Below are 16,890 nucleotides of genomic sequence, written 5' to 3' on the forward strand. Positions count from 1 at the left end.
AACAGATGCAAAAGCTTCTTAAAAGAATTAAACCGATCATTGCATTAATAATCCATTTATTGAAAAGGATAGCCCTACACTGTGCTAAGTGCTTTAAACAGATATTTTTCTCATAACAATCCTATAATAAAGAGTTGGACTCCATCTTTTATGTTTGAGCACTAACAGCTTTCAAGCCCCCACCATTCCCATTTCCCTTTGTCCCCCAGCTCAGCAAGCTGATAAGCCCAGACACTCCCATCTGAAACAGTTTTGGGTTGGAGGAGCCTGGTCCTGCCCTCCTCACAGGGAGATAGGGAATTATTCCCATTTTACTGATGAAGAAACAGAGGATCAGAGAGGCAAATTTACTTGTCTCACATCACATAGTTAGTATATAGCAAAGACAGGATTTTGTCTGACTCCCAGACCTGAGCTTCGGATCAACAAGGCTATATTGTCTTCACGTCTGGGGGTGTTTCAAAAGATGAAAGAGGATACTCACTGTGGAAGATCTTTGAAAAACAGAAAGCATTTGTTCACTTCTTCATTCTTTCAAACATGCATCAACTAACTAACTGTGCCCCTGTTTCATACCAAGCTGGCGCTAGGTTTTGTGGACAGACACTTGGACTATCAGAGGCCATCTGAGCCAACAAGAACCAAATGCTTTTCTGAAGGAGGTTATAGGATCCCGGGGCAAGGCAGAGGTCAACCTGTGGAAGATACTCAGAAAAAGATTTAGCTAAAGTGGGCATAAACTGAGAACAAATGATGAGGGAAGGACCACAGCAAGATAACCACAAACCAGCAAGCATGAGGCTCCTTGCTAGAGTAGGACACAAAGCCTGGACCAGGGACGAAATTTGTGTTAATGAGTCATTATTATACCAAATACTGACGATGAGAAAGTCACAGTACTCCTCAGCACCATAGCTTGAATTGAGACTGTCTCGTCACTCTAATTAATAAAATGAAAGATTAATTTCCAAATCAAATACTCATATTAAAAATTCAGAGGGCATCCATCAATATTTTTCTGCTCATTGCTACATTCATCTAATAAATGGCATTACAAGATGATTATTGGTAAATTAACAGAATATCCAATTGAAGCACTTCTTGAGAGTGTTAGTCACTTTGGAGAGCTCGTTGATGGAAAATACAAGCCTTGGGTGGGTCCTAAGGACCCTGCATTAATCGACTCCTTATTGAGCAACGGAGAGCTTCCTTCTGAATAGCGTGGTGACAGATCAACCAGAGCCATTTAGAGCATTAGTAACTCTGAAGAAACATTTACCTTAAAAAAAAAAAAAAGAAGGCAAAATGAGTCCAGTCTTGCTTCTTTCCACCTCAGAAGCCTGGTGCCAGCATTGACCTTGGCCAAACCAAGTAGATGCCGTTTCCCAGGATTTTGAATCGCAAGGCTGTGAAGCAAGGACAGAAGTACTTGAAGGTGCATTATCACAGTGACCACATTGCCCCTGCTGCCTGGCCCTACCAAAAACCCTTGGTTCTTATCCATTTCCTAAGCTTGGTTTTCAAACCACCTTTCCAGTCAGAATTCTGATGTCCTTCTAATAAATTCCTTTATGCTGAAGATGGCCAGAGTCCGTTACTTGCCGGCAACCAGGAATTTTTGACTGAGACATAAATAACCGGAGGGAAGAGGTAAGTTGTGCATTAATCAAATTTCCTGTTCGGGTTAGGTAAGAGGAGCTTGCTTTTAGAAATATGGGAGAAGGCAGCAGGAAGCTATTTAGCTTTGATAGATGTAGGGAGTGTAGTTTGGAGGGCACCTGTCTCCAACTGAAATGGGAACTGAAAGAATTATGACCAGAGAGAGGGGCAGGAGAGGGGAGTCAACCCGTTTAAGCAGAGCACGTGCAATGAAGTCATTATCCAACAAAGAAAGGACAGAAGTGCTGTTCAGGCTGCTACGATTACTTGGAGCCCTTGCTTAAAAGAATGATTAGCATGATTGGTACATGTGCAGGTCTGGTCATGAATCAAGGAAGTACTTCTTCCTGGGCTCATCTGTCTGGTTTCTGACTGTGGTCCTGGGATACACGTCTCTTGCAGGGCTCCCTGTGCAAAGGTCCTAAGCAAACAAATGGTACACAGTAGGCACTCAATAAATATCTGTTGAAAGAATGAGCAAATTGTGACCCCAGGATTTCATGACACTTCCTGGGGAAAAGAAGAGTGGTACAGCCTCTAGAAAACGGTCATGCACTTTGCCATTTGAGAACTCTTACCATCCATTTAAGGCTGTTCATTTAATAATTTCTCTCAGTTATGGATTTTTGTCATTAACCTTCATGATGGCCCCCGGTGATTCTTTCATGCTGGAATTGATGCTCTGTAGTCATCAGAAATAGCCCTCCTGGATCTGTTTCCTCCTCACTTTCCCCCAGGCCCAACCCCTCATGTTCAGCTTCCAGGGTGGATTGTGAGTTGGTCTCTAGTCCAACCAGTGTCACTGTCAGACAGAGAGTGAGACCTACAACCCTAAGAATGGAGAAGGGATGAAAGAATTCTCTCCAAATTCTCTGCTCAAAGTGGAGGATCAAAAAATTTAAAGCAAAAAAAAAAAAAAGCTCAACATGGCGGTCAGGGCCATGGAAGTATCTTGTGTGTATGCAGCCCCAGGGCTCATGTTGTGGCCCAAAGGTTTTGAATGATAAGCAGCCTCACTCTGCTGAGATGACTTGTTTGGAAAAGTAAAATTATTTCCTCAGTGAAATAAATAAATAAAACCCAGACCTTTCACACGATGAAGATCGACCCTCTTTCTTTCCAACATGCCTTCCATGAGCTGTTTCACTCAGTACATGACAAAAGGCGGAGAAGAACCAGTGCCTGAAGCCAGACGCCTGACTCCAAGGTGAAGGTGATTCCACACTCCTTGCTTTTCTCCTCTCTGATGAATGCTTTAGCTCAGCGTTTCTCAAGTACATGAAGCCCTAGACCCTCGAGATACTCAGAGGAGGGAAAAAAGAGATTCTGTGGACAAAAAAAAGCTAGAGAATTGCTATATTCTGTAGCCCCCTCTTGGAGATCCACAACATATGTTCATGTCCTACAAAGCCGTCTCTCAGTAAGGATACCTAGCTAGCCCAAGATTTCCCACATGTTCCTGGACACAGAAGATTTATTCTTGCCCAACATGAAATCTGCTGATTTCGTGTTCAACTGAGCCCTTTGGGAAACACCATTTTACCCAAAATGTTAGTTTACTCTCTTTTTCAGTTCAAATTTCATAGCAAAAGCAAATGAGAAAGTGTGAGACGGGGAGGATCACTGCCACATAGGCAGAGCTCAGGCATGGAGTGAGAAGAGCCAGGGCATTTTGTTTTGGAGTTTTGTTTGTTTGCTTACTTCTTTGAAAAACATTAATATAAGAAATTATTAAAAGAAAAAAAGCAGCACAGAGAGTTCTGATGTACATTTCGCATGGCTTAATAATAACATGTAACATAACCCCACTATAAAAAATTTGGTACAACACTCTAAATTATTATTTGGATTCTACCATTTTTTACGTGCATTTTTTTTTGATGTATAGATTTATGAAATTTTACATCATGTGTAGATTTGTGCCACCACCACTACAATCAGGACACAGAACTGTTTCATCACCACAAAGAAACTTCCTCAGGCTCTCCCTTTATAGTCACACCCTCCACCACTCCTACCCCCTGGCAACCATCACTATCATTTTGTCATTTTCAGAGTGTTAAATAAAGGTAAAAATATACAACCATTGAGGTTGGATTTTTTTAACTCAGCATATCTTTGAGATCCATCCAAGTTGTTGCCTATATCAACAGTTCATTTCTTTTTATTGCTGAATGCTATTCTGTTGTATGGATTTAATGCCATTTGTTCAATCATTCACTTGCTGAAGGCTATTTGGGCAATTTCCAATTTGGGGTTATTACAAATAAAGCTGCTACAAACATTTGTATAAAGGTTTGTGTGTGAACATAATGTTTTCATTTCCCTGGGATAAATATCCAGGAGTGCAATTGCTGAGTTGCAAAGTAAATGTCTACTTAACTTTATAAGAAACTGCCACACTGTTTTCCAGAGTGGCTGTACCATCTTCATCACCACCAGTTATCTATTTGTGAGCCACTTTCTCGGCATCCTTGTCGGTAATTGATACTGTTAGTATTTTTTATTTTAGCCATTCTAATAGATATATCGTGGTATCTCATCATGGTTTTAACTTGCATTTTACTAATGGCCAATGATGTTGAATATATATCCATGTGCCCCGTTGCTATCTGTATCCCCATTTGTTGAAATGTCTGTTCAAGTCTTTGGTCGATTTTCTAATGGGATTATTTGTTTCCTTACTTTTGAGTTTGATATTCTGGATACAAGTCTTTTGTCACATATGTGACTTGCAAATATATTTCCCTGTTTTTTAGCTTGGCTTTCCATCTCTTGCCAGGGACTTTCATAGAGCAAAGCTTTTAATTTTGATGAAGTCTAATTTTTCAAATTTTTTTCCTTTATGAATTGTGCTTTTAGAGTCATGTCCAAGATTTCTTTGCCTTAGCTTAGGACACAAAGATTTTCTTCTAAAAGTTTTATAGTTTTACATTTTACATTTGTGTCTATGATTCATTTTGAGTTAATTTTTATACAAGATTAAAGGTTTAGATCAAGATTCTTTTTTTATACATTCAAATCACATTTTTTAAAACATTTTTATTGAGTTATAGTCATTTTACAATGTTGTATCAAATTGCAGTGTAGAGCAAAATTTTTCAGTTATACATGAATATACATATATTCATTGTCACATTTTTTTTCACTGTGAGCTACCACAAGATCTTGTATCTATTTCCCTGTCCTATACAGTATAATCTTGTTTATCTATTATGCATATGCCTGTCGGTATCTACAAATTTTGAAATCCCAGTCTGTCCCTTCCCACCTCCCCGCCCCCTTGGCAACCACAAGTTTGGGGTGTGTGTGTGTTTTCTTTTGCCTTAGATGTCAAATTGTTCTAACACCTTTTATTAAAAAGACTATCCTTGTCTGCAGTCTGGGAGGGTTTTTCCTCCAGCTTCATTCTTTTACTTCAGTATTGCTTAGGCAATTCTGGGTCTCTTGTGATTCCATATAAATTTTAGGATTATTTGTTCTAGTTCGTGAAAAATGTCATAGGTAATTAGATAGGGATTGCATTAAATCTGTGGGCAGTATAGCCATTTTAACCATATTGACTCCTCCAATCCAAGAACATGGGATATCTTTCCATTTCTTAAAGTTATCTTTAATTTCCTTGATCAATGTTTTATAGTTCTCCATGTATAAGTTTTTCACCTCTATGGTCAGATTTATTCCTAAGTATTTTATTGTTTTGATGTAATTTTAAGAGGGATTTTCTTTACTTTCTTTTCCTGCTATTTCATTGTTAGGGTAAAGAAATGCAACTGATTTCTGTATGTTAATCTTGTATCCTGCTACCTTGCCAAATTATTTTATCAGCTCTAGTAGTTTTTGTGTGGAGCTTTAAGGGTTTTCTATATATAGTACGATATCATACGCATATAGTGACAGTTTTACCCCTTCTATTCCAATTTGGATGCCTTTTATTTCTTTTTCTTGCTGGATTGTGTGGCTAGGACTTCCAAGACTATGTTGAATAAAAGTGGTGAAAATGGGCATCCTGTCTTGTTCCAGATTTTAGTGGGAAGGCTTTCAGTTTTTCACTGTTGAGTATTATGCTGGCTGTGAGTTTGTCATAAATAGCTTTTATTATGTTGAGATATGTTCCCTCTATACCCACTTTGGTAGGAGTTTTTAATCATAAATGAGTGTTGAATTTTATCAAATGCTTTTTCTGCCTCTGTTGAGATGATCATGTGAGTTTTGTCCTTTCTTTTGTTGATGTGTATAATATTGATTGATTTGCATATGTTGAACCATCTTTGTGTCCCTGGGATGAATCCAACTTGATCCTGGTGTATGCTCTTTTTTATGTGCTGTTGAATTCTGCTTGCTAATATTTTGTTGAGGGTTTTTGCGTCTATGTTCATCAATGATATTGGCCTTTAATTTTCTTTTTTGGTGGTGTCTTTTTCTGGTTTTGGTATCGGGGTGGCTTCATAGGATGAGTTTGGGAGTACTCCCTCCTTTTCCATCTTTCAGAAGAGTTTGAGAAGATAAGAGTTCTTTGTATGTTTGGTAGAATTCCCCAGTGAAGCCATTTGGTTGGTCCTGGACTTTTGTTTGAAAGGAAGTATTTTATTGCTGATTCTGTTTCATTTCTAGTGATCAGTCTGTTCAAATAGTCTATTTCTTCTTGATTCAGTCTTGTTGGACTGTATGTTTCCAGAAACTTGTCCATTTCTTCTAGGTTGTCCAATTTGTTTCCATATAGTTGTTCATAGTATTCTCTTATGATATTTCGTACTTCTGTGGTATTGTTTGTAATTTCTCCATTTTCCTTTCTTATTTTGTTTATTTGTGTTCTCTCTCCTTTCTTCTTGGTGAGCCTGGCCAGAGATTTGTCAATTTTGTTCACTCTGAAAAAAAACAGCTCTTTGTTCAATTGATTTTTTCTTTTTTTTTTTAATCTCTATTTTATTTACTACAGAGCTAAAGTAATCAAAACAGCATAGTATTGGCATAAAAACAAACATATGGATAAATGGAACAAAATAAAGAGCCCAGAAATAAACCCACAGACCTATGTTCAATTAATCTTCAACAAAGGAGGTAAGAATATACAATGGAGAAAAGACAGTCTCTTCAGCAAGTGATGTTGGGAAAACTGGACAGCTGCATGTAAATCAGTGAATTTAGAACACTTCCTCACACCATACACAAAAATAAACTCAAAATGGATCAAAGACTTATATATAAGACAAGACACAATAAACCTCCTAGAAGAAAACATAGGCAAAACATTCTCTGACATAAATCTTAGCAATGTTCTCCTAGGGCAGTCTACCCAGGCAATAGAAATAAAAGCAAAAATTAACAAATGGGACCTAATTAAACTTACAAGCTTTTGCACAGCAAAGGAAACCATAAGCAAAACAGAACGACAACCTAGGGAATGGGAGAAAATATTTTGCAAATGATGTGACTGACAAAGGTTTAATTTCCAGAATATATAGACAGCTCATACAACTTAATAATAAAAAAACAAACCACCCAATCCAAATGGGCAGAAGACCTAAACAAGCAATTCTCCAATGAAGACATACAAATGGCCAAGAAGCACATGAAAAATTGCTCAATATTGCTAATTAACAGAGAAATGCAAATCAAAACTACAGTGAGCTGTATCACCTCACACCAGTTAGAATGGCCATCATTCAAAATTCCACAAATGATAAATGCTAGAGAGGGTGTGGAGAAAAGAGAACCCTCCTACCCTGCTGGTGGAATGTAGTTTGGTATAGCCTTTAGGGAAAACAGTATGGAGATTCCTCAAAAGACTAAAAATAGACTTACCATATGATCCAGGAATCACACTCCTGAGCATATCTCCGGAGGGAACTCTAATTTGAAAAGACACCTGCACCCCAACGTTCATAGCAGCAAATGTATACAATAGCCAAAACATGGAAGCAACCTTAATGTCCATCGACAGATGACTGGATAAAGAAGTGGTGGTATATTTATACAGTGGAATACTACTCAGCTGTAAAAAATAAAATAATGCCATTTGCAGCAAAGTGAATGGACCTAGAGATCATCATTCTAAGTGAAGTAAGCCAGAAAGAGAAAGAAAAATACTATATGATATTACTCATATGTGGACTCTAAAGAAAGAAAAAAAGAGGGCACTAATGAACTCATCTAGAATACAGAAACAGACTTGCAGACATGGTAAGCAATCTTATAGTTACCCGGGAAAGGGGATGGGAAAGGATAAATTTGGGAGGTTGAGGTTTGCAAATGTTAGCCACTATATATAAAAATAGATTTTAAAAAATTTCTTCTGTATAGTACAGGAAACTATAGTCAATATCTTATAATAACCTTTAATAAGAAAGAATATGAAAACGAATATGTGTATGTATATACATGACTGGGACATTGTGCTGTACACTAGAAATTGAAACATTGTAACTGGCTATACTTCAGTTTTAAAAAAAGACAATCCTTCCACCATTTTGCAGCTTTGTCAAAAATCAGTTGGCCACAGTTGTGTGGGTCTATTTCTAAACTCTTATGTTCAGTTAATCTACATGTCTATCCTTCCTCCAATACCACAATGCCTTGATGACCGTATTTGTACAGTAAGTCTTAACATGAACAGAACCCTGCTGTAAAACTTGTTCCAGGTATTAAAGGTTAAATTACTTTCTGTAAAAAAACAAGAACAAAACATCAACAGAACCCTGTTGAATCTCAACTCCTTCACTTATTGTAATGGTAGACAGAATAATGTCCCCCCAAAATGTCCACATCCTAATATGTTACTTTGAATGGCAAATGGGAATTTGAAGACGTGATTAAAGACCTTGAGATGGAAGACCATCTATTATCTGAGTGGGCACAATCTAATCACATGCTTTCTTCAAAGCAGCTTTCCCAGCTGTGGTCAGAGAAAGAGAGATGTGAGGACCACAAGAAGGGTCAGAGACATGTCACATTTCTGGCTTTGAGGATGGAGGAAAGGGACCATGAACCAAGGAATGTAGACACCTCTAGAAGCTGAAAAGGGAAAGAAACATATCCTCCTTAGAGCCTCCAGAAGAAATGCAGCCCTGCTAACACCTTGATTTTAGACTTGCATTGGACCTCTGACCTACGTAACTGTAAGATAATAAATATGTGTTGTTTTAAGCCACCAAGTTGATAGTAAGTTGTTACAGCCAGAAAATAGGATACTAAAACACTTCCCAAATTTTAGACCTCCACCATGTCACGGAATGCCTCTCCATCTCAGTTTTTTCACATGGCACATAGACATAATGATGTCTCAAACTTTGCACTATTGTGAGAATTAGAAATGCAGTGTACAGAGTACTTAATATATGATAGGTTCCATCATCCACTTGAAAAGTAAATAAATAAATTATACAAAGAAAGAGACAGTTCTAAGAATAGGAGCTAAAGGGATATTTTAGGGTAAGCATCCATTGTGCATTTTCTGAGCATCCATTTCTTCATCAATCAAATGAGGATAATAAAACCATGAAAACTGTGATCACTGACCCACATTGACCCAGTCTACCCAATTAACTGACAGCCTCTGGTGCAGGGTGATGACTGCAGTGGCTTTCCAAACATTCTTAGCAGCCCTTAGGGTTCTATGCACTCTCTCCAGCCAATTACTCACTTGAACTGAGATTCTGATTAACCTCCAACTACAGGTCTTAATTACACTGGATGAGAGAGCTCCTACTCTAGTATGGACCACCCAAGGGTGTTACAAAACCCTATTCAATGGTCATTAATTGCATTTACTGTCCCTAGTCACCCAGGACAGGTATTCCAGCTTCCCTGCTGTCAGAGCCCTTGTAGCTCCTCCAAGCACTGGAGCTTCTAGGCAGGGGGAAGATGGCAGTCAAGCCTCTCTGGGTTCAGCTGAGCTCTGTAGCTAAAGGTTATTACACGGGATTCTTTCCCGTGGTGTTTGAGGGGAGGTAGTTGTTCAAGGAGAAATGAAGGGTCCCTCCTAACTCTCCTTCATCCCTGGGCCCTTCCCTCTTTCTCTTTCCCCACTGGCTGTGACCTTAGCCTTGCCAGAGAGTTCGTGTCATGCAAGAGAGCCAACTTACTTAGGTGAGCACCTGCCAACAGGGCTGTGAAAAAAGGGATGCTGATCCCCAGTACCAAAAATCACACCTGAGCTGTGCATCAACCCACAGGCACATTGACAGGTCCCAATATGGCTAAGCAATGTGCTTGTTAAAATTCTCACCTTTGCAAACTTTTGTTTCAAGCGTGTATGTGTAGTAACTGCCCAGGTGAGGGGACACAGTGTTTGGACCCCAACATCTTTACAAGGTTTTCTTCTGAAGAGCAGAGACCCATGGCTTTTCATTCTTCTCTATGTGTTTACATTCCAATTTTCTGCCATGAGTTTGTCTCATTTTAAGGAGGAAAAAAAAGAGAGAAATTTTTTTTTATAAAAAGAGTCCTGGTTTAAAGGCAATCTTTTTCAGAGGTCCACTTGTATGGCATAAAATAGACAAGGCATTTAAAAAGCCCCCTGATTTGGGCTGTGATTTTGGTAAGACGAATCCTGACTTGCAGTTATCACTACAGGTAGGTTGAATGAGTGAGCTCTCAGCCCTGACTTTGTCCTCTCACTGTGGTGGAAAATGAGTGGGGAGATTCGGACCATGGGCTCAGGTAGATGGCCTATGATCAAATCCCCACCCCACTGCTCTCCAGCCATGGAACTTTGGGCTGTAACATTTCATTTCTCTGTGTCTCCATTTCCTCTTTTGTAAACAAAAAGAGAGAGAGAGACAAAGAGTTTAATAACATCATTGCTTCATATATATACACATTTACATGAGCATATGAGCTGCTTAGCACAATGCCTAGCACATAATAAGTGCTCGATAAAATCTGGCTATTTTTCTTATTTGCCTGCAAGCCCCTGTAAATGTTTGGTGTTCATCTCCATTGATTCCAACATTGTATCCTGAGAAACACAGATAAACAGAAGCTAACAGACCTGGTTCTACCTCTTCTATATATTCCATGGTACCAAGAGAGACCCTTGTCCCCCACAGGTTCTAACTGCATGGAAGGCCATGTAGATAGCTCTCTCTGCAAGTATAATTAAGCATGAGTCTCAAAACCAACACTCCTCAGGAAAATAGTGAAAAGGTGGTTGAGAGAACTGGAGTTACAAGGTGTTAACAAAATGTGGTGGCCAGTCTGCAAGGCGGCCTCCAGTGATTTTCCCCTCTTGGTACTCATACTTACTCCTCACTTACTGAATAGAGCTGACCTGTGTCACCAATAGGACATTGCAGAAATGATGCCATGTGACCTCTGAAGCTGGGTCATCAAAGACGTGTGGCTTCACTTTGCCCTGTCTTGGATCACTGTCTCTGGAGAAGCCAGCTGCCACGTCATGGGAAATCTCAAGCAACCCTACGGACAGACCCAGGAGATGAAGAACTGAGGCCTCCAGCCAACAACCAGGCCAAACTAGCCAGACATGTGAGTGAGCTGTCTTGGAATAGAATCATCCAATTTTAATCACATCTTCAGATGGCTGTAGCCTCAGCCAGCATTTTGACTGTGACCTTGTCTTAGCCCATTTGGGCTGCTGTAACAATAATGCCATAGACTAGGTGGTTTATGAACAATAGAAATTCATTTCTTACCATTCTGGGGGCTTGAAGTCCAAGATCAAGGGCTGGCAAGTTTGGTGCCTGGTGAAAGCCCACTTCTGGTTCAAAGAGAGCCACCTCGTTGCTGTGTCCTCACATGGCAGAAGGGGTTGGGGAGCTCTCTGGGGCCTCTTTTATAAAGGCTCTAATCCTATTCATGGGGGCTCCACCTTCATGACTTAAAGGCCCACCACCAAATTTCACATTGGGCATTAGGATTTAACATATGGACTTTTGGAGGACACAAACATTCTGTCTCTAGCCAATCTCTTTTGGTACCCTATGATTCTAAGCCTGAATCACATAGCCAGTCTGCTCCTCAATGCCTGACCCACAGAAACTGTGAGAAATAATATTTATTGTCTTTTTAAGCTGCTAAATCTGGGGGGTATTTTGTTACACAGCAATAGATGACTAATACACAAAGGCTGAGTTACCACAGGACCCATTAACAAAGTTGTCAGAGGTGGGGAACCAGTCAGCACAAGAACATAACACACCCTCTAGCCCTCACCACATGCTGACCTAATTGCAGAAAGCCGCTGAGCTGATTGCATAAAATGCCAATATTGAATCTGAAGTTTGAGTGTAACAAAGCTGCTTGGCTTCTTGCTTTTTCTGCTCTCCTAGTGACTAGATCCCAAAATGTACAATAAAATGAGTTCGCATCAAGCATCTTGGACCCAGAGTGGGGTCCCTGAAATGGTGAGAGGCAGAAGGAGGAAGGCGACAGGAACAGCCAAGTGCATTGGCTCTCCTTATCAGTGGCCAAAAAGCCTGGAATTTTCCCTACTGCTTTAAGCCAGAACACCTGGCCTTTAAGGCCTCCCATCACTCAGGAAGAGTCTAGCCTGTAAAAAAAAAAAAAAAAAAAAAAAAAGGCCACATGAAACCCTCCCCTTGTCCAAACATCACTGTTCTTTCCCAGTTAGTTCTACTTCAGTTCCAGGTACAAAGGTGCAAGCTGGCAGCCAGGGCGGAAAGCTAACCCCTTGTGAAAGCCTGAGTAATCTCCAAGTCCTGATAGAGGTTGGCCACGTATGAAGAAAATCCACCCAGCAATAAAATATATGTTTGGTATAAGGAAACTGGGACAGAAATATACTTGGTAATGATTAATTACTCCCTATAACCTGAAACTATCCAGCTCTATGAACGAGCATCCTCTCAAACATTTGTTTTTAATGTTTACACTTGGTGGGTGTGAGAGAAAAACAGGAGCAGAACTCCCCACCAGTCGTGGCAGATGGGATGGGGTCCCCACCAAGACCTGGCTGGTCTTGGTCAGCTACGTAGGAGACGGGGATAAACTAAATCACTAACCAGGGGCTGGGAGAGGTGAAGTCTACACATCACTAGACATTTTGTTTCATCCCACAGGGAAACATGAAAAGACACTCCCCCAGTGCATTGCTGAGAGTTGACTTCATCCCTTGAGAGGGATTCCAAGACACAGGAGACACTGGTGCCCATCCTTGTGGAGGAATGCCAGGCCACCTCACAGGGAGCAAAGAACCCAGGGCTGGGAGTGTAAGTCCTTTAGCTTCTCTATACTTTAATTTGTAAAATGGGAACAATGATCTTGTATTCTGGTCACCAACCATGCACCAGGCAGTAGCCTATATATCATTTTTCAAATCCCCCAAATCCTGAGAGCTTGTGGGAAGGCTAAACAACCTGCCGTGGATCCCACTGCTAGCCAAGAGTCAAGCGGGGATTTGGTCCCAGGTGCCTCTGACCCCCAAACAGATGCTGCTAACCGCTGGGCTCTACTCCCTCCTGCCCCTCAGGGGTAGAGTTGAGTAATGCAAGTGAAATCATTAAGTGCTAACCAGACTTCAGGGCTGGCTGTGGTTATTATTAACTGTTTATCACTAAGAGAACTATAGAGGTTCTCTTATAAGGTCTTATAAGGTCATAGTTTCTAGCAAATGACAGTCCAAAGCAGACCAGTGTTGCATACACGTTTGTAACATACAAGAGGAGGAAAAGTAAACCAAAATATTGAGAGATGAGTGACAAATAAAGAGAAATAAAAGGGCCTCATGTTAAGCAAGAAGAGGCAGTTGGCACATCCATTCAATTAGGTCCTGTTACCCATCTGCTGAGATCTTGGCCGCTTTTGCTGGACCCTAAGAGAACAAGACTCACAAGTGAGTGTTGGCGAATTGTATGCACATAGGCCTTCTGATGAGGACAAAACCTCAATCAGTATTTTCTCTGAACAACATTTCTCATCAAGGTACAGGGGCTTAGTTAAACTAAAAAGCTATTATCCTTCAACAGAGACTAAAAGGACCCAAGTCAATGAATTTACTTAGCTCTCTTTATGGATTTAGGTCAAGGTTGGCCTCTGCAGTGGATTTCAAGCTTTGTTCTAGTGGCCAAGTGTGAATAGAGAAGCAGCCAAGAGTGAAGACAGAGCTCGGACAAAAACCAGAAATGGAACCAGAGTCATGGTTCTACCACGGTGAGTCTTCTGGGGACAGAAACAATCCTCTGACTTGGTGATAGGGATCCTCCCAAAGGTAGCTGGGGCTTGGCTCCCAGAGCCTCTGCAGAGCCCAGATTCTTCCTGAGAGACAGGAGAGGAGACACAAACTACCTTCTCCCAGAAATTCTGCCTCCTGACTCAAGTGCTGGAAATGTACTGCCCGGCCCACACAGTGGTGTTGAGCATTTCAGCAAAAGGCAGTTCTGAAATGTTAGAATCTTGGAATCATAGCCTCTTAGAATCATTTCAGTCCACGACTCCCTCTAGGGCATGGAGCATTTCTTACTCATATTTACTCCCTCAGTGCCCAGCACAGAGTCTGACACAGCAGAGGTAAAGAAATGTTTTTGTAACTTTAATACATTTAGGAGCCTCCGTGGCCTAATCTTTGCACAGTGAAGCTCAAATAAGAGGTCCAGCCTCTAAGGGAAAATTTTTTAAGAATTTCTCTTTTTATCTGTGTTTCTCGGGGAACTGAAAGGGGAGCCAGTTAATAACCCCAAGGATCCTTGCCTATTTGCCCTGTTTCCTCATACAGAGCAGCAGCCTCTCCAGACAACATCTCTCTAGCCCCCTGCACCCCTAGTCTCCCAAATACTTTTCTCCTCTCCCTTCTTCACTCTCATCCCCAGCCCTTTATATCATATTTCAACTCAGGCTCTCCAGCTAAATCCTCTGTTTCTTCTCTGGCCATCTCTCTCCCTACCTTTCTCAAGAGTATATATGACAGAAGTTCTGAGACCTGGGATGGCAAGCTCAGAACCCATCCTGGATGGGAAAGGGGAAGGTGTCAGATGTCAAGGAGGCAGATCAGGGTAGCTAAGGGTAACATTCAACAGAAAAGACACAGTGGGAAACACTCATCTCCAGCGTAGTTCAGTGAACCATACTGGGGAGTTGATACACGGCTGGATAACTAGAAGATCAGAGTCTGCAAAGACCCAGAGCCCACCTCATTCTCTCCCCCAGAATATCTCTCTGGATTCTCCAGAGTTTCTCCGCTTCCACGGGAACACGTCTGGGAATCGGGAACACCCAGAGAGCAGTAGAACCTAGTGGAGACACATTCCTTCCGGAGCCTAAATTAGGAAGGGCTCGTGAGGCTGTGTCCGGAGCAGGAGGCTGTAGGCAGAGCTAAACCCACCGAAGGCTGCAAACGGACAGGACCGGCCACAGCAACCTCTCCCCGACAGAAAATTCATGAAGATGTGGCTTGGGAAGACCAAGAAGCAAATGAGGAAAAGGAGAGACAGCAGGAATGGGTGGGTACAATTCTGCCTCTGCCTGGGCCCCGAGCCTCGGCCCGAGGAGGCTCTGGCCCAGTTCCACAGCCTCTCTGGGAACAGATCTTCCAGGACTCCACACCCAGCACAACCTGCCGTCCTGGGACTGTGGCCTTTACTTCCTTTGCCACCAGGGGTGGCTCCCACCATTAGAGGCAAAGCAAGGCAAAGGTATTTTTGAATATTCATTCTCTCTGTTTCCCTTTCCCCTTCGAGAGTCTGTGAGTCTGTCAGTGCTTACCAAGGCCACCGGCAGGGGAGTGAGCCTCATTTGATGTGTGCGGGAGTCCCCATCAGACTGGCCCCTGGAGGCCATTTTTACTAAGTGTGTCAACACCACCATATTGTCCCCTTGCCCTGCAAGGAAAGAACCTGGTATATGTCCCGGCTCTGGAAGCACCTTCTCCCTGCTCAAGGGCAAAGATTGACTTCCTTGCTCACATGTACATACTAAGAGGTCACTGCCTTCTCAGCAACCCGAGGGGCTGCCTCAGCCTGATTTTCAGAGGCAGCAACTGGCATATGCTGGGGCGGTGGGCAGGAATGTTCTGTTTAAGCGTTTTCAGTAACTCAGTGTATTCTTCCTTCATTGTGCTACTGGGCAGCCATCCAGCTGTACCAGCTGCTGTCATGGAGATGCTTCTGAAACAGCTGGATGGGCTGCACGGGACACAAGTGGCTGAGAGATAATGTGATTGCACATGAGATGGGGTGGGGGGTTATTGGAAAGGGAACAGTGGGAACATTTGATCAAGATGGCTTTGGGAAAGGCAAAGGCTGTAAATAAAAAATAGAACCTTTCTCTTTGGGGCCAAAGTCAGAGAAATCTAATATGGCTTTTGATATAAGAATGAAAACTGAGGATTTATGTTGCTATCAGCACTAAGATACCAATCCAAGACAGCCTCTTCCATTCACTAGTAAATGAGATGATTTGAGCACCTGCTGTGTGGTGGTCCCTGTGCTCTGTGCTATGGAGCAGGCATACATGAGAGGCAGTTTTGGCGAAGTCTCCCATCAGACAGAGCCCAGTTAAATCCTAGCTCCTCTATCTACTGGCTGTGTGTCTTTTGTATGTTACCAAACGTCTCTGTGCCTCAGTTTTCTCATCTTAGAAATAATGCCTGGCTTACAGACTGGGGATTCAGTGAGATAGTGCATTGTAAGGAGCATAGTATAGCACATCATCAATGCTTAAAAGTTGGATGTGACTAATTTTAGTAAATTAATTTTTAATAAGATCCAAGGTGGACTCTGGTTAGTGCTACACCGGGAGAAATTCCGAAGAAAGAGAGATAGTATGCATGTGAAAGAAGCAGGGAGGCCCCTTGGATAAGGGGATACAGGAAAAATTTATAACACCTGTTCCACTCCAAGGTCTGGATGGGGAAGGTATCCTTGTCTTGAATTTTCACCAAAAGGTTTGGAAGGATGAGAGAAATGTCTGCAGATGAAAATCCAGCAGAGGTGGAGATCATTTTAAAGGCAAAAATGATAGTTAATAATGATCAATTATTAACTCTCATGTGTCATGGAATCTAAGACACACCAATACCATCAAAAAAGAACAAAAGCCACAAACTTAACAATGACATAGTGTTTTCTTACAACAATTGTAGGATGCATCTGATTTCAGATATGTTAAAAGGTGGGGGGGGGGGGAATGTACATCTGAGAATCAGTGAAGTATGGTATTTGCCATACTCTGTAATAATGGTGATGCATTTTAAAAGCATTTTTTCATTGAATCCTCACAACTAAATAGGTATAAAATAGGTGTAATGGAATCTATTGA

The 16,890-nt window shown here is 41.4% G+C and overlaps 1 long non-coding RNA gene across 1 annotated transcript; it reads left to right on the forward strand.

Annotated features, from left to right (window-relative positions):
• The first annotated feature begins 10,946 nt into the window (after window positions 1–10,946).
• On the forward strand, window positions 10,947–15,214 carry LOC141573771 (uncharacterized). Its single transcript, XR_012499946.1, has 4 exons — window positions 10,947–11,145; window positions 12,699–12,848; window positions 13,658–13,788; window positions 14,782–15,214. It is a non-coding gene; the product is annotated as an uncharacterized LOC141573771 (long non-coding RNA).
• The last annotated feature ends 1,676 nt before the right edge of the window (window positions 15,215–16,890 follow it).

Source organism: Camelus bactrianus, chromosome 17 (genome assembly GCF_048773025.1).
Source record: "Camelus bactrianus isolate YW-2024 breed Bactrian camel chromosome 17, ASM4877302v1, whole genome shotgun sequence".
NCBI classification, from domain to species: domain Eukaryota; kingdom Metazoa; phylum Chordata; class Mammalia; order Artiodactyla; family Camelidae; genus Camelus; species Camelus bactrianus.